Raw genomic sequence first — 22,790 nt, 5'->3', positions numbered from 1 at the left:
GTTCCCAGATCAGGGGTTGTACCTGGGTCCCCTATAGTGGAAGCTCAGAGACCCAACCACTGGACCACCAGGGAAATCCTATAGTATATAAATTTAAACTATATAATATTGTTAGAAAATAAATGATAGGGAACTACATTAGCAAGAAGTCAGGCTCTTTATTCAAATGAATTTTCTGGACGTGTTGATCTTTTAAAGTATCATTAAAAAAAAAAGATCGGAGGTGCTATGGGAGAATCAGAACAGGTAAGGGAAAACAGGAGGGCAGTTTTCAACTCTATTGAGCACAGAATCGTTTTCACATATTTTATAGATGAGAAAACCAAGGCTTAGAAATGGCAGAATTATGTGAACTGTATGTCAATAAAGCTGTCATTCTTCATCATTCCATCCATCTATTCATCTATCCACACACACTTGAAATGGCATTTTTACTTGAAATGGCATTTTTACTCGAAATGGTAGAATTGCAACTCAGGACTTGCAAATGATGTTCCAATACTATTCTTACCCTTTAAAAATATCAATATCTATTTTATTTTTCAAAGTTGAACATGATTCTTATTTGTATGTTGTTCCCTGGAAGCCTGGCACACTTGGTAACCTAGCAACGCAACATCTCTCAGAGGATAAGGCAGAAAATTATCCCTTAGCATGCTCCACTCACAATTGTTGGGAACCAATGATGCAGAGGGCAAAAATAATCATTCCTCCTCACCATCTCTTACAAGATTTGTAAGGAATACTCCTAGGTGCCCACATTATTTGCCAAAACTCTGCTCCATCTGCACTCTGCCCTGCTCTGCTTTCTCTCATAAGATGCTAGTGATGCAAGCAGGGCCCAACCTCGGTGTTCCACAAAACCCATGAACTCCCCCAGCCCATGGCTCTCAAGGATGGGTCAGGCTTGCAGAGCTTCAGGGCAAATTTTGCTTTGCTGAAGCTAGGCTGAAAAGCAGTGGTGGTATTTAAGAGGAAAAACATGCTTCTTCTTTATGCTTTCGTGGTATAGCCTAGATTTTTCAGTATATTGTCATTTAAAAAAAGAGTTAATTGACTTTTTTTAAGGGGGAGATTATAAGGGACCAAGCACGTGACCTGGAATTCCTATCTCTCCCAACTCCCGGACAGGGCTATTCAGCTACAGAACCAATGTAGAGGAAAAGTTTTCCCCAGGGCTAATGACTAAAAATTCTCTTTTATATCTGGGGGCTTCAGGATGGGTGAGAACCATAAATAAAGTCAATAAAAAGGCAGAGAACAAACTAGGAAAATTACTCACAGCATATGTAATGGACAAAGTGTTAGTGACCATCATATGTAAAGAATACCTACAAATGAATAAGATCAAAGTCTCAGGAAAAATAAAATACTTAATGAAGAGATACAGATAACTGAGAGAGAGAGAGAGGAAGAAAGAAAGAAAGAAAAAGAAGGAAGAAAAAGGTGATCAATATCTTTAATGACCAAATAAATGAAGATTAATACATCAAATTAATCATTTGATGATTGAGACATCATTTTTCACACCACTGACTGGCAAAACTTTTACATTTAATTACTAACCATCATTAAAGTGATAGAAGCTTTGTAGAAGGTTATTTCTCAATGACTAACTCAGTTTTAAATGTGTCAGGTGAGGTGGGGGGGCACAAGGGAAACCTCTGCACCTTCCCCTATGAACCAACAAGTGTCTTAAAAATAAAATCTATTGCAATAAAAGGAAATGGCAACCCACTCCAGTATTCTTGCCTGGAGAATGCCATGGACGGAGAAGCCTGGTGGGCTACAGTCCATGGGGTTGCAAAGAGTCGGACACGACTGAGCGACTTAACTTTCACTTTCTAACTTTCAGGGCATACTTATTGTTACTGACAAAAAGTGATAGGCAAAATATACTGTTAAACTTTTGTTAAAGGCAGAAAAGTAGAGTTGTTGTATTTTTGTTTTGCTTTGAGAAAGATCACCCTGTCATGGGACATGTTTCTAGCAACAGGGCAGACTTCATTGCTTGCATCTCCCCTCCTGTAAAGCCCAAGCAATACTCGATGAAAGAAAACTAACACCCTGGGCTCACAGAAAGGAAGAAAACTAGCAGAAACTCAAGATGTGAGAGGACTGGGCACCTGGGTGGTAGGAGGTGGTGTCTCCACTGCTAGGCCAGAGCCCAGGAGCTAGGCTCAGCCACCTTTGTGTTGCTACTGTGTTTATCATCTTTCTCTTTCTAATTTGTAGCCTTAGGTTTCCAGATAAATTGTGAAGATAGTATAGAGTCTTCATATACTCCATACCCGGTTTCCCTTACTGTTAATTTCTGGCATCAGCATGGTAGATTGTTCTTAATGAAAGAACCAATACTGATACATTATTATTAACAATAGTCCATATTTATTCAGATTTCCTTAGAATTTCCCCAATGTTCTTTTTCAGTCATAGGATCCCACCCAGGACCAGATGCTATACTTAGGTGCTGCGATGGTTAATTTTAATATATATATATTTAAAAGGCCAGGACCCCCATGGGGCCACATCCTCAGGGGAAGAGATTAGACAGAAAGTCCACCAGGCTGTGCAGAGATGTAGTAAGACACTGCCTCCATCTGAGTCTATGGGCTTCCCTAAGGAGTGGATGCCAGAATCCTATTCTCACCCCCAGGTGGCTTAGAAACTGGAACTAAGAAATCAACCTATAAAGTGGTCCCAAACATCTGAGGAACCTACCAGAACCCAACCACTGCAAAGGGACATACCCTTAAGCCCAGGCCACCCAGGATTCTCCCAGCCAAAGCTTGGGACCACAAATGCGCAACACACCCAGCATCTTTACACACCCCTGCCTCCGTGGGTACCCGAGCACAGGGAAGTCTAGAAAGAAGGGCCAGAGGTGAAAGGGGAACAGTGATGGATGGCATTTAGTTAACACATTACCCTCATCTGGCCTTCCACTTAACTTTTCCCACAAATTATCCAATTTCACACTCACAACATCTCTTTGATGGTTATTATTCCATCGAACAAACAAGGAAGCTGAAACACAGCAAAACAAAGAAACTTGCTCAAGACTCATAATTAAAATTTGTGGGCAAAATCTAGACTGGATACTTGGCCCGCCCTCTGTCCCCCGTCAGTGACCGTCAGTTCCTGTCCGTCCCACGCTCTCAACCGGGGTTAATTCAGGGTAGTGGGGCTTGCCATTAGAGATTTCCACTTTCTCATGCCTGTGTTGTTTATAAAGACATTTTCTGAATACTGTCAGGATGATTCACTTATTCAACTATTGCTCTTTGTCATAGGTGTCTTTTATTTGGCATTTCATTCAGATGTCTGAATGCCTATGACAGTATTAAATTAGAAATACCATCACTGTCCGACTCTTTTGAGACCCCGTGGACTGTAGCCCACCAGGCTCCTCTGTCTACGGGATTTCCCAGGCAAGTATACTGGAGTGTGTTGCCATTTCCTTCTCCAGGGGATCTTCCCGACTCAGGGATTTGTGACCATGGAGCCACTCCTGAAGCCCTATAAATACATTCTTGATGGTGGGAGGGTGGTGGAACTCGATTCCCGGGGAGAATTTTACTCTTTTTATGCATGAAGCGCAGCTGTGTAGACAGCGCAGAAGCAGTTACGCAGTGTTCCTGTGCTGTTAGCGTTTCACAGGTCTTCCATGAGGAGAATTTTCCCTCATCAGCTCTTTGATTACCAGAACTTCAATTTTTCCCAATAATGATCAACCTCCAAAGGAGAACAAATAAGGTGTTGTTTTTTTTTTAAAGAAAAAAACTAAACTGCAGTTGATTTACAATGTTGTGTTAGTTTCAGGAATACAGCAAAGCGATTCAGCTATATATGCGTGAGTGTATACATATATATATTATTCTTTTCCATCATTGCTTATTACAAGATATTGAACATAGTCCCCTGTGCTCTATAGTAAATTCTTGTTGGTTATGTATTTTATATTTATTGCTGTGTGTCTGTTAATCCCATACTCCTGATTTACCCCTCCTCTCACTTTCCCTTTGGTAATCATTAGTTTGTTCTCTATGTCTGTGAGTCTTTTTCTGTTTTATAAATAAATTTACTTGTATCATATTTCAGATTCCACATATTACTGACATCATCCGATATTTGTCTTTCTCTGGCTTAATTCACTTAGTATGAGAAACTCTAGGTCCATCCATGTTACTGCAAATGGCATTATTCCATCCCTTTATGGCTCAGTAGCATTCACTGTGTGTATTTACTGCATCTTCTTTATCCGCTCATCTGTCAGTGGACACTTCGGCTGCTTCCATGTCCTGGCTATTGTGAATAGTGCTGCTATGAACACTGGGGTGCATGTATTTTCGAATTAGTGTTTTATCTGGAAATATATCCAGGAGTGGGATTGCTGGATCATGTGGTAGCTCTATCTTTGCTTTCTTAAGAAACCTTCATACTGTCCTCCGTAGTGGCTACACCAATTTTCATTCCTGCCAACAGTGTAGGAGGGTTGGACAATTAAGGTTTTAAAAAGTATCACATGGGGTGGGAGGGAGGTTCAAGAAGGAGGGGACATACATACCTATGGCTGACTCATATTGATACATGGCAGAAACCAGCACAATATTGTAAAGCAATTATCCTCCAATTAAAAATAAATAATTTAAAGAAATCTATTTTGCTATGCTGGTGCTGCTGCTAAGTCGCTTCAGTCATGTCCGACTCTGTGCGACCCCATAGACAGCAGCCCACCAGGCTCCCCCATCCCTGGGATTCTCCAGGCAAGAACACTGGAGTGGGTTGCCATTTCCTTCAATGCATGAAAGTGAAAAGTGAAAGTGAAGTCGCTCAGTCGTGTCTGACTCTTAGTGACCCCATGGACTGCAGCCCACCAGGCTCCTCCGTCCATGGGATTTTCCAGGCAAGAGTACTGGAGTGGGGTGCCATTGCCTTCTCCGATACCTTTTTTTTTTTTTTGCTATACTCATAGGGGAAAACAAAAATGCACCAATGGACTTATGGCATTTAGATATACAATGCATTCTCATCCACTACTCGCCTCATTCTTTTTGATGAGCAGTTAGGACAAGCAAGTCTAACAAGCCTCTAGGGGTGGAGAGTGATAGTGAAAAACAGAAAAGCAAACAGCAGGTTGAGAGGACACTGATTTATACGGAGCCAGTATCACTTCTGTATTAACTTACGTTTATGTGAAGGAAACAAAAGATACAAGCTAAGCTAAAAGGTCATCTCACTACAAGCTGGAATATGTCTTGTTTCTAAGAAGCTTCTCCAAAAATGGGAAGTTGAGTTTCCAAGGAACATTTCCACTGAATTTCGGTGAGGAAGGGGGACCGCGAGGAGGGGAGGGGGGGGGAGGGGGGGGGGGAGGTGGCGGGGGGGGGGGGGGCCAGAAAACCCGAACGCGGAGGGAGCACAAACACCACGTGGTGCTCTGCTGGCTGGCCCGCTGGCCTGGGCTGACCCCGTGGAGAGCTGCACTTTTCCTTGCTGACTCGGGGAATGTCAGTCTTCTCGAGAATCTACGCTGGGATCTGAGGTTTCAGTTTCACCAAAATAAATCCTGCGCTGGCCCAGCCCTTCCTCGATTCATCCAAATAAACCAGGCCGGGTTTCTGAGAGCATTTCAAGGGGAGATGGGCGCAGCCCTGCTGGCCTCCGGAATGCAGGATGCGGGAGCTGGCAGACAGGCCCTCAGCCCTCAGCAGCCCTGCATGACCCGGGGGTACCAAAGTTCCAAAATTCGGGGAAGTCTGGGAATTTCTCTAAGGCTGTGGAGTAGGTTGTTCAGCAGGGTTTAGTCTGGGCCATCAAAGTTCAGAAACAACATAGAAGCACTTGAAGGAAGGGAGGTGGTGGTTTCCCCACTCCCACCCCCCCCCTCTGCCCCACCCCCCGGGGATCCCTGCCTCTTGTATTTTTTAAGGCAGGCTTCTTCATTGGTTAACAGACCTCGTGGGATAGGAACAGTGTTCTCAGGTGGACAGTCAGGGCGGGTCATCCTCTGAGGGGCATTCTGGGCACTGTAAGGTGTGAAGCAGCCTCGCTGGCCCCAGCCCCTTGATACCAGGAGCCCACTCTGGTCATGACAACCATAGATGTCCCAGACATTGCCCAGGGTCCCCTGGGGGCCAGTCCACCCAGGTGAGAGCCCTGGTCTAGAAGAACTCATACTTGAACAAGCAACTGGCCTCTGTGGATTCAGCTCAAGGAACACCCACAGTGAAACTGCTGAAAGACTGGTCTGGGGACTCCTCCCCAGTGATCCAGCCCTGGTAGGCCAGTCAGTCCCTCCTGCATCTCCTGAGGCTGTGCAGTCAGTGCTCCGGTGGGTGCTTGCCACTTGGCACCATGCATGGGTTAAGGTACAAAGGAACAGTGTGGAAAAAGGGCACAGCAACGTGGGGAAGTCTGGCTGACACCCATGGAAGCCTATCAATGACCCCCTGTTACTCATCCGTGTCCTCTTTGATCAAGATCCTTCAAATGACTTGGGAAAATGTCAGCCAGGAGTTTAGAAAAACAACTGACAAAGGAACTGAACTGTGGCCTCCAAGACCGTGATAAGGTTGGAAATAGCATTCTCTCCTTGGAACTCCAGGCCTTCCAAGGTCTAGTTCAGCCTTCAGGTTGGGCTGACCGCTTAATGAAAGTCCCTAATGCATTTACAACAGGATGCAATCCAGGGCCTTCCCTGGTGGTCCAGTGGTTAAGACTCTGTGATCCCACCGTAGAGGTCACGGGTTTGATGCCTGGTCAAAGAACCAAGATCCCACACGCCATGACATGCCATGCAGAGTGGCCAAAATAAAACCAATAAAGAAATCTTAAAAAATAAGATGCACTTTGCAAAAATTTAGATTACTACAATTGGGAGCAACTTGTGCTTAGGGGCGGGGGTGTTAAGGTGTGTCTCATTTGAGCGTTCAGCATCACGAATTCAATTCAATGACTATGAGCGGGACTGAAAGCACAATATGAGGGAAGTTCTGTAAATGGAGCAGAGAGGAAGTCCACCCGCCATTCTGTGAAGGCACTCACAGGGGACGCGCCAGAGCAAGATGGTAATGCCCAGTTAAGCTGCCCCCATTCAGTCCCTGTTCCAGACACTCTCAGGGTGAAAAGCTTTGCACTGTGTGATGACCACTTCTATTCTTACTATTTTTAACAGCACAGCCCCTCAATGCAAGCCATCTGCTTCTGGATGTAGATGAGGTTACAGCTGACTGTTCTGACAGTGGAGGGAAAACGGGCCATGTCAAACTCACTGAGTGATAGGTACCCTGGGACATTTTGCCTTATCTCCGTTTTAACATTTTAAAAGATAACAAGTAGAGGAACACTTCTGGCAGCTGAGAACACCAGCTCTAGAAGAGTCAGTTATCCAGTCCAATCTCTGCTGTCCAGTGGCTGTGGGAGATGGGGAAACGGAATTGGAATGAATCTCCTGGTGTCTTGCCTATAAAATGAAGCCAGTAGCAGCATTTACCTTAAAAGGCAAATGAGGAAAAGATCTCTTGGAACTGTTATTTCAGGGATCCTTGCACTTTCTGGTTGTGGGACCCATTTACACTCTTAAAAATGATTGAGGCAGGACTTCCCCGGTGGCCCAATGGCTAAGACTCCACGTTTCCAACGCAGGGGGCCTTGGTTCAACCCCTCGTCAGGGCACTAGATCCCACATGCTGCAACTAAGACCCAGGTGCAGCCAAATAAATAATAAATAAATATAAAAATGATTAAGGTCGCATGTGTGATAAAATTACAAGACTCAAGCACAACTGAGTGTGTGTGAAACCAGTGACGCCTGAATGAGTTTTGTGGGCTGTACCCATGTTGGTTTCCCAGATTTGATATTGTACTTCATTTATTCAACATGTTAATGCTGAAGGAGGGGACTTGCCTGGCGTTTCAGTGGTTAGTACTCTGAGTTTCCACTGCTGGGGGCATGGATTCAACCCCTGGTTGGAAAATTGAAGATCCCGAAGGCTGAGTGACATGGCCAGAAAAAAGAAAAAAAAAGTTGGAGGAGGAAGGAGTCCACAGGACCTCCTGCCCACTTCTTTGCAACTCCCTATAAATCTGTATTTAAAGATCAAAAGTATGGACTTCCCTAGTGGTCCAGGGGCTAAGCCCCATGCTTCCAATGCAGAGGGCCCAGGTTCCATCCCTGGTCAGGAACCTAGATCCCACATGTTGCAACTAAGACTTGGGACAGCTAAATAAATAAATATTTAAAAATAAATAAATTAAAAAAAATTTCAAGTACATGCAGGTGAAACCGTCTTAGACCCAACACCAAAAGCACAGTGACACAAGGAAAATAATAGATAAATGGGGAGACTTCATCAAAGTTCAAAGTATTTGTGTTTCAAAGGACACCGCAAGAAAGTGAACAGACAACATACAGAATGGGACAATATATTTGCAAGCCCTGTCTATGGATGAGGAACTTGCCTAGAAAAACCACACATATGTACATTGTCACAATGATAAAAAGGTATTGGGGAGGGCGGGCATGATTTGGGGTTCGGGGTATTTGGGAACCCTGTATTTCCTCTCAATTTTGCTGTGAACCTAAAAATGTTCTAAAAAATGTCTATTTAAAAAAATACATGTATTGAGGACCGCAGACAGCTCGTGTTAAAAAAAAAAAAACTATCTCTAAAATTTTAGCAGACTACATTTTAAATGACAAGTCTTTCAAAAGCAAAAATGTGTTTTTTAGGGAGAATAGTGGTATTTGCTGCAGTTTGCAAATTTCTTCCGTGTGTGGCTTAACGGAAGACAGCTGGATTCTCATACCAGCTCCTGTGTTCAATCTGTTGTGACATCAGAGCCATGTAACCACTGGAAAACGGCACACACATGTGCAAAAACGCGGGTGACACAGGCCAGGGGTGCTGAGCCCTGGGACACTACCAGGGAGAACCGGCTGCAGGATCTCAGCTCCAGGTCACCGCTGGGAAAACGAGCTTGGAATTGGCACCAGACCTGCCCAAGTCCACCATGTGCAGCTCAAGTCCCCTGGTAGATCTGGGACCCTGTGTCTCCAAAGACCTTGGCCATGGATAGGCAGCCCCAGACCAACCATGCCTCAGTTCAATTGGGCCAACCACTGACACCTGGTGTTTCCTAGCTGAAATGATGGAGGTGCATGCATGCTAAGTTGATTCAGTCATGTCTGACTCTTTGGGACCCCATGGACTGTAGCCCGCTAGGCTCCACTGACCATGGGATTCTTCTCCAGGTAGGAATACTGCAGTGGGTTGCCATGCCTTCCTCCAGGGGATCATCCTGAGGTTTTGTAGGTTCAGGCACCTCCATACAGGATACGCCTGTCACCCTAGCCCTGCCCCAGCGTCCCCACTGCTGGGCAGCAGGGAAAGAGGCGCCTGCAGAAAAGGGAGTGAGGTCACCTGCCTTGGCCAAACGCCATCAAGGAAAAGAAAAGACAGTGAGAATCCCAAAAGATCCTTCATGCTCCTTCCAGAAACTGTGAGAAGCATCTTAGGAGGTGTCCCCAGGAAGGAAGCCCGCTGGGCCCAGACATAACTCTGATGGAGGCTGAACCACCCACCAGCTCCGGCTTCACTCTGCTCCCTCTGGGCCATGGGGAGAAACAGTTGGCAGAAAAGAACAGTCTGTGTGAGGGGCCTGGGTCACCCTAACCATGAGTCCTCGAGCAGATGGACAGAGATCGCGGGTGGCTGCCAGGACATCTTGGGCTGGGGCCCTGGAGCCTCTGAGCGCAAACCACGAACAGCCACCTCTGACGGTATTCTGGGAATCTAAATGAGTCCCAGATGCCAGGCTGCAAGCAGAAGCTGGTCTCGACTCGGGCAGCCGGCCACCCCTTTCCTCTTTTCTAGTTTTCCTTAGGCCAGAATTGCCTTTTATAGCCAGATTGATACTCAACAACCCAAAGAAGTTAGAAGGAGACAGTGGCAACAGCTGAAGGGTAGGACCTGGGAGGACAGGCCAGATCGAGGATGGAACCTGGACTCTGTGTTCTGGGACAAGCGCTGGGCACAGAAGCACTGAGAGGTTGGAGGTCAAGGGTTGGTGAGGGTGAAAGGGCAGGGCGGGCATCCTGCTACCAAGAGCAGGCCTGCTGTGTTCTTTCCAACCCACCAGGCTGCAGATGGAACCATGGGGGCTCCCGGGAGAAGCCCAAGGAATCCAGCCATCCTGGACTGGGAAACGCGCTTGCTGGACCATGTTCTCAGAGCCTGGATCTGAGACGGACCAAAACCACACAAGGGCTCACGCTGGTGGGGTGGCGGCTAAATATAAGGAAACTGACTATCTGGAGAATACAGCATTGCTTTTGGGAGGATAACGTACATTTGTTTTTACTCACTGTTCACAGATATTTTGTTTGTTTGGTTGGTTTTTTTGTAGTGCATTAGAGCTGGGAGGAATTTCAGAGTCTGCCTCACCTAGATTCATTTCACGGCTTCCCAGGAGGCACTACTGGCAAAGAACCCACCTGCCGATGATGCAGGAGATGTATGAGATCAGGGTTGGATCCCTGGGTTAGAAAGATCCCCTGGAGAAGGAAATGGCAACCCACTCCAGTATTCTTGCCTGGAGAATCCCATGGACAGAGGAGCCTGGTGGGCCCCAGTCCATACGGTGGCACAGAGTCCCACACAACAAAACGACTTAGCACACACAGAGATTCATTTCACAGGTGGGGACCTGAACTTGAGAGGGAGAGATGTTTCTTTTTCTCTTCTCTTTTCTCTTTTTGGTGGTGGGGGGTGGAAGGCATGGAGCACAGCTTGCAGGATATTAGTTCCCCAACCGGGGATTGAACCCACACCCTTGGCAGTGAGAGTGCAGAGTCCTAACCACTGGACCACCAGGAACCACTGAGATCCCAGAGAGGGACGTTTCTTTTTTGAGGAACTGAATGCTTTCTATTCTGAGCCTCTGAACCTTGGCGAGACTTCTCCTGCCACCCTCCACTTCTCGCCTCAAGGGGCTGCGTCTTGCTCCCACCACGTTCAGGAATGGAGTATGATCTATTGTTTAGTTGCTCAAAGTACTGGAGCTCCAGCCTCCTTGTACTTATGACTGCTTTAAGGGCCCTCCAGGATAATCGCTTCATCTCAGAAGGCTTAATTGAATCATACCTGCAAAATCTTTGCCTGCTCAGGTAGCAGACTCAAGGATTCCTGGGATTTATTTGTTTTAAAAAAATATTTATTGAATATTTTTGGCTATATATTATCTCCAATATGTTGGAGATCAGATGGCATCTGAGAAATATGCCAATATGATTTGGCTGTATTGGGTCTTAGTTGTGGCACATGGACTCTCTAGTTGCGGTGCACAGGCTTAGGTGCCCTGTGGCATGTGGGGTCTTAGTTCTCTGACCAGCGATCAAACCCATGTCTCCTGCATTGTGAGCCATATTCTTAGCCACTGGGCCACCGGGGAAGCCCAGATTCCTGGGACTCAGGACCTGATATGCTTGGGGGCCATTCTTCAGCCCACCCCAAAGTCTGTTTTCAGGGCAAACGTGTGTGCTGAGAGGAATGCCCCCGTGCCCAGAGCCAGGTGGGCTCCACAGGCACAAAGGCAGCTGATGATGGTCGCACAACACTCTGGATGTGGTGAACACCAATGGATTGTCCACTTCAAGAAGATCAAAATGGGGGGCTTCCCTGGTGGCAAAGTGGCTAAGACTCCAGGCTCCCAAGGCAGCCTCTTCAGGCTCCCCTGGTCAGGGAATTAGATTCCACATGCTGCATCTAAGACTGGTACAGCCAAGTAAATAAATACATTAAAGAAAAAGATTAAAATGGTAGAACTTTTTTTAAAATGAGAGGGGACTTCCCTCAGGGTCCAGCAGTTAAGACTCAGCACCCCTACTGCAGGAGGCACGGGTTTGCTGGTAGGGAACTGAGATCCCGCATGCCCCGCGGTGCAGCCAGAGAAACGAAAAGAAAACTGAAGACGGCAAATAAAATGTGTCCGGGCTCAGCCTCCCACCCAGGGCTCAGCCTGGCACAGGGGAACCACTCCGGTAGCACCCCCTTCATTTCCCTTGCTGATACCGACTGCAGTGGGAGACAGTGGGGTGTCAGGATTAACCTGTGGTTACCACTAAAAACAAGTTAGAGGTTATCTAGGGAGCAGCCGGAGACAGCCTGGTCTGCAGCTGCAGCAGACGGTAGCAAGCCGGTTCCTCCCTGGCTGGCAGCCAGGCAGCATGCATGCACATGGCACGTGGGACACGGCGGAGGTGGGGCCAGGAAGGTCGCGGGGGGCTCAGATGCATCACCGGCAGCCCCTCAAGGGGCTCCTGAGATCAGATGGCATTTGAAAAAAAGGTGACACTGAGCCTCCTGGCTGCCTGGCCACCGCGCAACACAAACCACCTCGGTTTCGACACCTAAAAGTCAGAACAGTTTGCAGGTGGTGAGGAGGAGGTGAGGGGGAGGGAGGAGGAGAAAAACCGAAAGGCGAGAGCGAGATCTGATTCAGCAAAGGCTCTCTGCCCACAGAGGATCTGCCCCGTGACAAATAGAAACCCAACACCAGGCAAGGGCAAACTTGCGAACTGAGATGACAAACGGGACCTGGGCGGCTTTCTGTGCGTGTGTGCATGTGTGTGCGTGCGTGTGCATACACAAAGTCACACGCACGGCAGGGGTAGGGGGAGGATGGATATTCCTACGGGGGTGGCCTAGCCAGCGCCGAGGGAGCCGAGGATACAGTGCATCGGCTCCCGAGTGACGCAGGTTTGCAATGGGACGCAAGCAGCTGGCTCATATGGCCCCAGTGTTGGCACACGTGTGCGGTCCTAGACTCAGACCCATGTCACGAGGCAGGGATCCTGGTGGAGTTTCCCTTCCACCAGACATCCCAGGCCAAGGCACTCCGGGCCTCCTCTGCTCCTGTGAGGAGCTCAGAGGGAGGGTCCCCAAGTACCCCCTGGGGGGGACAGAAGCGAGGGACACGGCAGCTCGGGGGTCTCCCAGGCCTGCAGTCTGCCGGCACCCTCTGGGCCAGCACCATGGCCTCCGACGGATGCCTGCAAGCCTGTGAGCACAGCCCGGACCTGTATGCTTGTTCTAAAGCCACACCTCCTGCAAACTTTTTCAGACTTGAGGTGAGGTTGTATAAAATCAGATTCAGCCTTTGAAAGTGAACCAGGGGCTTCCCTGGTGGCTCAATGGTAATGAATCTGCCTGCCAATGTAGGAGACACAAGTTCAGTCCCTGGTGTGGGAGGATCCACCTTTTCGCTGCTGTGAACATGACGTGTATCCGTTTGAGGATCTCTCTGATTCCCTTGCACACACACCTACGCGTCGACTCTCCTGGTCACCTGACTCCTGTATCACCTTTCCTTCCCTGAGATGCTCCAGACCAGGCCTCCTCACCCTGCAGCTGGCTTTTGGGAAGGTAACTCCTTTCACTGGCAAGTGAACTTCTGATAGGCATCTACATGACCTGGGGTGAAGGGGGTGAGGGTCGTAGGAAGGGCATCCCCCCAAAAAACCCAGTGATTAAGATAAATAATGTCTTAGTTAGGGACTTTGGGAAGGTCATGTACATACTGCCATATTTGAAATGGATAATCAACAAGGACCTACTGTATACCACATGGAAATCTGCTCAGTATTGTGTGGCAGCCTCGATGGGAGGGGAATCTGGGGGAGAATGGATACAAGTATATATATGGCTGAGTCTCTTCGCTGTTCACCTGAAACTGTCACAACAATGTTAACTGGCTATCCTCCAAAACAAAATAAAAAGTTTAAAATTTGAAAAAAAGATAAATAATATATTCATATGCTGTTGGGACTTGCCTGGTGGCACAGTGGTTATGAATCCACCTGCCAATGCTGGAGACATGGGTTTGATCCTTGGTCTGGAAAGATCCCACAAGCCCTGGAGCAACTAAGCCTGAGCACCATCACTACTTAAGCACACACCCTGGAGCCTGCGCTCTGCAATAAGAGAGGCCACTGCAATAAGAAGCCTGCCACCGAAACTAGAGAAGGCCCGTGCAGCAACCAAGACCCAGTACAACCAATAGTAAATTAATTGGTTTAATATATATATAAATGTAAACATTTTAAAATGTTAACGCCAGGAGTAATATCAATAACCTCAAATATGCAGATGACATCACCCTAATGGCAGAAAGTGAAGAGGAACTAAAGAGCCTCTTGACGATGGTGAAAGAGGAGAGTGAAAAAGCTGGCTTAAAACTCAACGTTCAAAAAACTGAGATCATAGCATCAAGTCCCCAGACTTTATGGCAAATAGATAGGGAAACAATGGAAACAGTGACAGACTTTATTTTCTTGTGTTCCAAAATCACTGCAGACAGTGACTGCTGCCATGAAATTAAAATATGCTTGCTGCTTGGAGGAAAAGCTATGACAAACCTAGACAGCATATTAAAAAGCGGAGACATCACTTTGCTGACAAAGGTCCATCTAGTCAAAGCTATGGTTTTTCCGGTCATGTATGGATGTGAGAGTTGGACCATAAAGAAAGCTGAGCACCCAAGAATGTGAATATGAATCTTCGAAGCATCAGCTTTGGAACTGTGGTGCTGGAGAAGAAGACTCTTGAGAGTCCCTTGGACTGTAAGGAGATCAAACCAGTCAATCCTAAAGGAAATCAACCCTGGATATTCACTGGAAGGACTGATGCTGAAGCTGAAGCTCCAATACTTTGGCCACCTGATGTGAAGAACTGACTCACTGGAAAAGACTCTGATCCTGGGAAAGATTGAAGGCAGGAGGAAAAGGGGGCAATGGAGGATGAGATGGTTAGATAGCATCACCAACTCAATGAATCTGAGTTTGAGCAGACTCCGGGAGATAGTGAAGGACAGGGAAGCCTGGCATGCTGTAGTTTATGGGGTCACAGAGTCAGACACGACTGAGCAACTGAACAAAACAACAAAGCTCCTGTTGCGGGCGCTCTGTGTTGGTGAGGCCCTTAAAACCGTCCTGGCATGTGTTTATTGAAGGAGGAGGCCGCTGGCCTCACCTCAAGTCAGCACAAGTTCCCTCAGGGAACTTTCCACCACTCGCCAACCTACAGGGCTTCAAGGAAGCTCATCAGCACTTTCTTAGAAAATTATCTGTTCTGCAGGTGGCACCAATAGGCACCTCCCTCAGCCCTGCCTGGCTCCAAACAAGTGCTCCATTGATGTGGCCAAGTCAGGCACACGTCCCAGGAGCCAGAATCCCAGGAAGCAAGGTAGGAGGTGTCCCCGGGGCACTGGTCCCCAGTCTAGGACCCTCAGGCTGGAGTCCAGAGTCTGGGAGAGGATAAACTTGTGTTATTTCAGGCACTCAGCTCATGGTACATTTATCACAGTGACCATGCTGGAAAACCAATGCCCTCGTTCATATGCTGGAATGGCTTTCAGAGCCCAGAGCCACAGACTGTCCACCCTAGAACATTCTGCTGGGACCCTGGCAACTCCTGGTCTCCACCCTCAAACCCCCAGAGAAGATGATGACCCTTCAAGGGTCTCAGCCACAAGGGGGCGGGCTCGAGCAGCCTCGGGAGAGGTGACAAGACTGGCTGTTAAGCTCTGCAATACGCCACGGCGTTTCAGGTGGGGTCTGGAGTGAGGCGGGCTGGAGGTATGCTTCTTCCTGGTTGGTTTGGCTTCAGGGCACAGGGCAGAGGAGCCCGGCGGGCTACAGTCCCTAGGGTCGCAAAGAGTCGGACATGACTGAAGAGACAGCACGCATGCACGCACGCACAAGGGTTTGCACGTCTGTCTTCTGAGCACTGAGTTTGGGACTCTCGGTTCTCAAAAGGCAGCAAAGGGAAGAAACTCAAACAGACCCGGGGCAGGCGCTGGGCCCGAGCTCGCGGGCTGGGCTGAGGGCCAGTTGGGAGCAAGGCCACAGCGATCCTCAGAAACCGTCACCTTCCAGCTCAGCTAGTTGCGCTGACCCTGGTGGCGGTCTGAAACTGCTGTCGGGCCAGTTCCCTTCCCCTCGTGCCTTCCAAGAAGTGGGGTGTGTCAGGGGGAGCTGGGTGCCCGGCCGGGGCTGCCCCCGCCCAGACCATCAAGAAGCCGCTCAGCCCAGTGATCTGGCCCCTGGCGAGACAGCCTGGAAATGCACCGTGGGAGACGATGACCGAGCCTGAGGAGCGCGAAGGTCTCCGCAGACTGACTTCAAGGGAGAGGCATCCGGCCGGCGGGTGTCTAGACTGTGGTGTTTCTGGGATGCTAGGGTTGGGGGTGGAGGGGGGTGTAAAAACGCCAGCCAGCGGGAGGGCTGTGCTGCCACCTGGTGACCGCGACTGCACATGGCAGGTGGACCCCAGGTGATGAGGCATCAGCTGAGAACAAGGGGTGGGGGGTGTCCCAGCCCCCCGGGAGCCTGAGAATGAAGAGGGAGGGTGTGAAAAACTTGCATGGATTTAGGGCAGGTGAGACCCCGTGGGCTAGGAGGTCCCACAGACGGCCCCCCCCTCCTCGGAGATTATGTTTCATGACCATGCGACCTCGGAGGTCCTGGGAGGCTGCACACTTTTCAATACACACCAGAGGGGGGAGGGGGAGAGGGGACTCACACACGCTGGGGGCCACCCTGGTTTACACCGTCTGACCATTAAGGGTTTATTCTGGAGTCTAATCTGAGCTGTGGATCAAATTTAACATCTTTCCAAGTAATGAACTCAGGGTTTCCTCCTGGGCATTGCCAACCATGGAGCCCAGTCATTCTCTGTGGGGGAATGTCCCCAGCAGTGTGGAGGTGCCTGTGGCTGGGAGTGGGTAGCTGGGGACTGGCTTGCCTCGTAGGCCCCTGCCACCAAAGAGTAACCTGGGAAGTGATCATTTATAACTGCAGGCGTGTGAAGATGAATGCACGCTGGGTTGTTACTATACATTCATTAAGATGTTATTCATTTTTTAGAAGAATGAAAGTCCAATAATGTGCCCTGAGGGGGGCCCTTAGGAAGTGGACACTTGATGTCCCCCCACGTCCTGACGGTCACCCCAGTGTGGTTATTCTGGGCTGCGCAGCGGTGAACTCCTCCTGCCTTGTGCGGCTGCTGTGGGGGAATCACATCCTGTCTCCACAGCCTCCCAGGCTCCTCTGTCCACGGGGCTCTCCAAGCAAGAATACTGGAGTGGGGTGCCGCTTCCTCCTCCAGGGGATCTTCCCGACCCAGGGATCGAACTCACGTCTCCTACATTGCCGACGGAGCCACCAGAAGTCCTTTGGGGGAGCAAGTGGTGAGGTCCAAAGCTGACAGGTCTTGTGGCCCTTGAGAGGGCAGTGTTAGCCCTCAGGAGACTGGGGCAGGGGCACGCGGTGGGTGGGGGTAGGGGGGGTGGGTGCTGAGCCGGGAGGTCATGTGATCTGACAGGGCTTCTGAGGCTTTCTGAGCTGGTGCTGAGCTGGGGCTCCTTCTCTCCGAGTGACATAGCCCTGACTCAGCCTGGCTGTGGGACCTGCAGCTCTGTCTCACCTTGGAGGGGATTCGCAGGCACCATCCGGGCCAGGCCCTGCCTCCCTGTCCACCTCACCCGGCTCCCTACGCATTGTAGCTTGCTGGAAACAGGTTGCCACCACCCTCCCAGCTCCCTCCCAGTCGCGGGCGTGAGATTCCTGGAAGCTGCAGGCCAGTGACCACAGAGTGGTCCACTGATATCACCATGAAAGGCCACGGCCATCAGGAACGTGGGCTGCCATGAAAAGGTTCTGAGGAATGGGGACAAGGCGTGAGGATGATGATGCACCTCCCTGAACCCCACGACCCCCAGAAGACAGTGCCCTGTTTGTGTAGGGGGTGCAGGAGCTCCGGACAGGGCGAGTTTCCTGCATACCCGTGATTGCCCCATCACAAGAGGGGGCTGTCCCAGCATCCTGGCATCATTCTATGGACCCAAGACCAGAATCTTAAACCCTCAGGACTGGAAGGAGCCAGGAGACAGCACTGGGGTGGGTCATCCTCTAGGGGGCTGTCCGGGACACCGCGGGGTGTGGGGCAGCGTCCTCCACTCCACCTCTCAATGCCTGGAGCCCCCCAGTCATGAGGCCCACAGATGAAACCCTGACACCGCCCAGTGTCCTCTGGGGCAGGATGAACCCCGATGAGACCGCCCGTCTTGGTCCAATAACAGAAATGACTCTGGAAGCAGCTGTTCAGCCTCTTGCCCAAGGCCCCAGATGTGAGGAGCAGAGTGAGGAACCGTGGAGGCGCAGGGTCCTGGGCTGCTGGGTATTTGACAAGAGAAGACAGATGCAGAGACTCCTCGTTGCCCAATCCCTGGAAAGCACAGTTCCCAGCCTTTCTACTTCTTGGCCAAGAAACCTGGCCGTGGCCGGGCTGCATTCCTGGCACTGTGGCCACAGCAGCTCCAATTGACCCGGGCCTGTTCCAGGCAGGTGCTGAGAAAGCGACCCAGCTGCCCCAGGAGGCGGGACTCCGCAGTGCTACCTCCCACTCCAAGGTCCTGGACTGGGGGCGGCTCTCACCCGGGAGGCAGTCTAGGAACATCTGTGGTGTCAGGACCAGGGGTGTCCCTGGCATCCAGTGCATGGGGATTAGGGAGCTGCTCTGTGCCCCGCCGTGCCCTGGATGCCCCACCCCCTACCACCACGGAGGATGACTCAGCCCCAGTATCCACAGCCCCAAGGGGGAGACCCTGGGCTAATTATTAGGGAAAAAGTTGAGTCTGATCCCCGCTCATGCTAGACCCAGAATAAGCTCCTGCCAGTCAGACGGTACAAACTGGGGTGACCCCAGGATCTGGGACTGGCCTCTTGTTGCTCCCACTTAGGCAGTGTGTCACATCTACACAGTGTCAGGAACACACTGGGGGGAGGTGGGGTGGGGAGGAGAAGCCACAGCTCTCATGACCAGGGAGGACAGGGCTTGGAGGACATAGATCTGGGGCTCTGGCCAAGCCAAGGAAGAGCCCGGGCCCCGTGCTCCCCCCGGGTCTGCAGCCACGGCCCTGGAGGCCTCCCTGCAGAACCATCTTTCCCAGCCCCTTCCTGGTCAACCCGGCCCAGCGCATGACCTCGGGTGAAGTAAACACAGGCTGGGCGCCAAGGACAGCGGCTTGGCCTAGAGCAGGCGGGGCACCCGTTGTGGGGATGAGCCCAGGGACACGGCCCTGCCCAGGGAGGGGGTGCAGGGAGGGGGTGGGGCGTGGGGCCCAGAGCACCCCCTCCTTCTGGCTTCGACCTTGGGGCTGAGCCAGCGACATTCCAAGGCTCCCCCCAACCCCTTGCTTTAACGCTCTGGGTGTCTTTGGGACAAGGGACCCAGGTATTCCTCTCAAACCCAGCCCTGAAGATTCTGTCCCAATGCTGCAGTTGAAAGATGGGGAGTTCCTGGGGCCTCCTCGCTTTGAGTACCATGTGGGCCACCAACCCCCTGGGGGACGCTCAGGATTGGGGAGGGGACGGGCGGGGAAGCCCAGGGCCATAGGCATTTGAATTTGCAAGTAGAGAGGGAATCCACCAGACTCTAAACTCAGGTGTCCCGTCTGAGCAGGAATCAGGCTCAATGCTCTTTCCAAATAATTAGTGCAGGGTCTCCCCTGGCACTGCTGTCCTCAGAGCTAGGACATTCTCTGTGGGGGGCTGTCCTGGGCACTGTGGGGTATGGGGCAGCCTCCCTGAGCCCCACCCCCTGGATGCCAGATGCCTCCATCATGATGACCACAGATGCCCTGGACATGGGGGTGGGGAGTCAGAACCGACCCGGTTGAGAACTGCCATCCTAGCCGGGGTACTGGGCTCTTTCAGGGAGGCTGGGCTGACCCACAATGGAGCCAAGCCCGACTGGCCACTGCAGCTCTGACCCTGCCCCGGGGACTGTCAGCTATGGCCCACCATTGGTCTGATAGAAAGCATTAGATCAAGGACGCCCCTGGTGGTCCAGTGGATAAGAATCCACCTTGTAATGCAGGGGACTCGGGTTCCATACCTGGTCAGGAAACTAAGATCCCACCTGCAGTTGGCCAACTAAGCCTGCACACCACTAGAGAGAAGCCCACGCCAGACTGGAGATCCCAAGTGCTGGAACTAAGACTGAATGCAGCCAAATAAATAAATATTAAAAAAAAAAAAAAAAGCAGGAGACCAGCCTAGACAGAAGGCCGTTCTCTAGGACATCTGGCTGTCATGCCTCAGGACTGTCCAGTCTGCCCACAGCTCGCTCCTCCTCAGCGCCTGCCTCCTCCCCACCTCTAGGCATAGGCGTGGACGTGGCCTCCTAGGGAGACCTCCCTGGACCCCGGGCTCTTGTCTCTCTGCTCGGCCCTATCTGGCACCTTTCCTGGTTTCTTCCTTTTGTCCTTGTTTGCTTGGGTCTCTGGGCCAGCACTGTCCTCAGAGGGCAGGGCTTCATTCTTGGGCTCACCACCGGGTCCAGCACTTACAATTGCCCTTGGCCTGTGCTGGGCACCAGGGTGCTATTCTGAACCCCCGCCTGACCCACCACTCACTCCCCAGCCGCCCAGCTTCTCCAGCCACTGTCCCCGATGCTGGGCTCACCTCCCTCTAATGTGGCCAGAGCCCTCACTAGACCAAACAGTTGTTTTGTTCTGTCCTGTTTTTTTAACAACAAATACGTACTTTGAAACAAGCTGGGGTTTGCAGAGAAGCTGCAAAGACAGTAGAGAGGGTGCCATCTGTCCTTCCCAGACCACTCTTCCCTGGGGCGTGTCTGTCACAGCTGGGACAGTGACATGGGGACACTGCATCCAGATTTCACTAGCTTCCCCGCCCACCGTGTCCTTTTTCTGCCCCGGGATCCCACACTTTGTTCAGTTGTCACATGCCCTTAGTCAACTCTGGGTCATGACAACCTGCTGGTTTTCCTCACCATCTTCTCACTAATTTGGTTTGTTTTGAAAAAAAAAAAAAGTTTATTTCCATTTAAAAATGCCATTTAGGGTTTATTATTGTTATTTTAAAATTAATTGGTAAATATTTAAAATTTTTCTCAGTTTTAATTTTGAATCTGGTAACTTTTGATGAATATAACCCAAAATTAAAAAAAAAAAAAAATCTCTTTGGGAAATTCCCTTGCAGTCCAGTGGTTAGGACTTGGTGCTCTCAATGCTGAGGACCAGGGTTCAATCACCGGTCAGGGAACTAAAACCCTCAAAGCCATGCCCTGCAGCCAAAAACAAAATATTTCTTAATGAAAATAAAGAACACAGAAACTCCTTGGAACTTGCAGGATCAAAATGTTGGAGAACTTCCATCCTAGAGCAGGGTTGGCAAGCTCTGGCCTGAGGGCCATGTGTGGCCCTCTGCTTGCTTTTTGTAAATGAAGCTTTATTGGCACATGGCCACACTTGTTCCTGCAGGTGTTGTCTCTGGTGATTTCAAGATACAAGGGCAGAGCTGAGTAGCTACAGCAGAGACACCCTGACCTGCAAACAAGAGAATATTTAAGGTCTGGCCCTTTACAGAAGGTTTACTACCGTTGATCTACATTATAGCAAGTCTGGGGCAAGTGCTTGTTAAAAATCAGGCCAAAACCTTATCAGGGTATGGGGCCCCCAGAAACATTAAATACCATCAAAATGTCTACCACATCATCGAAAGCAAACACCACCATGAACTATCCTTCAGGCATGAGAAGGAGGGAAGCCCTGACACTCACTGCCATGTGGAGGGGCACTGAGAACGGTGAGAGAAGCCAGAGGACAGACAGGGTGGGAGTCCACTGACGGCAGACGTCCGGAACAGCCCGGTCCACAGACACAGAGAGTGGGCTCCTGGTGGGCAAGGGCTGGGGAGGGGGCAGGGGGGACTGCTGATGGGGACATGGCTCCTTTTGGGGGGATGAAATGTTTTGGAATTAGTTAATGGGGGTTGTTGCACAACTAGCCATGAAAACACACTGAATTGTACACTTTGAAGGATGAATTTTATGGTGTGTGAACTACATCCCAATAAAGGAAAAAGAGCCCACAGGTCTGTGCTCTGGCTGCAGGACACTGCCCTGTTCCATCTCCACACCTGGTCTCCCCACCACTGCCTCACCTTGCAATTCCCCCTCAGACACAGTAACAGCCTCATCCTTCCCCCAACTACACCCCAGGACAGGGCCTGTGGCACCCCAAGGGATGGCTCACACTGCAATATCAACACAGTATAAAAAAGGGAAAAAGTCAAAGCCGTTTCCCCTCGAAGCAAACTGCAAAGATCTCAGGCAAGAATACATTTTTAAGCAACTAGAGGCAAAAGAGGTTTCAAGGCAATGTCCCAGCAGTGGGTGGGATCCTGAGACCACAGTGCCAGCTTCACAGAGGGACCCCAGGGTGTCCCCATGCCACCATCATCCCTGGCTGGGCAGCCAGCAGTGTGCAAGGAATGACCTCGCAGGGTGGAGGTGCTGGCTCCAGTCGAGGCTGTCCCGTGACCTTGGGTAACCTCCTCCAGCCATGGTTTACAGAGGCGTGAAGGCTCCCTTGCTGGCAGCACACTCCAAGGGTGGAGATTATATCTTGACTAAGTGACTTGCTCAGGGCTGCTGCCAACAGGGGCCCCATTCACGGTGCTTTTATTTGCTGCAGGCTCCCCATACCCGTGGCCACCCCCCTAGTCTCTTACTGAGTGCAGCCCAGCTCCCCCATGGTAAGTTGAGCAATTCCCCCAAAATTCATGTCCACCCAGAACCTCAGATGGTAGTGTTTCCCATATTCTTGAGTAGAAGCCCTGACCCCCAGGACCCTGAACTGTGACTGTATTTGGAGCTGTTGTTTTAGTTGCTAAGTCGTCTTTGACTCTTTGCAACCCCGTG

At 50.3% G+C, this 22,790-nt stretch overlaps 1 protein-coding gene across 5 annotated transcripts in view; it reads right to left on the bottom strand.

Annotated features, from left to right (window-relative positions):
* Window positions 1-22,790, bottom strand: part of GNG7 (G protein subunit gamma 7) — a 140,142-nt gene that overhangs the window by 58,707 nt on the left and 58,645 nt on the right. The gene's annotated exons all lie outside the window — the stretch shown is intronic.

This window comes from Ovis aries, chromosome 5 (genome assembly GCF_016772045.2).
Source record: "Ovis aries strain OAR_USU_Benz2616 breed Rambouillet chromosome 5, ARS-UI_Ramb_v3.0, whole genome shotgun sequence".
Taxonomy (NCBI): Eukaryota; Metazoa; Chordata; class Mammalia; order Artiodactyla; family Bovidae; genus Ovis; species Ovis aries.
Note: the sequence above shows the minus strand (reverse complement) of the source record. Positions and strands in the feature narration are given on the sequence as shown.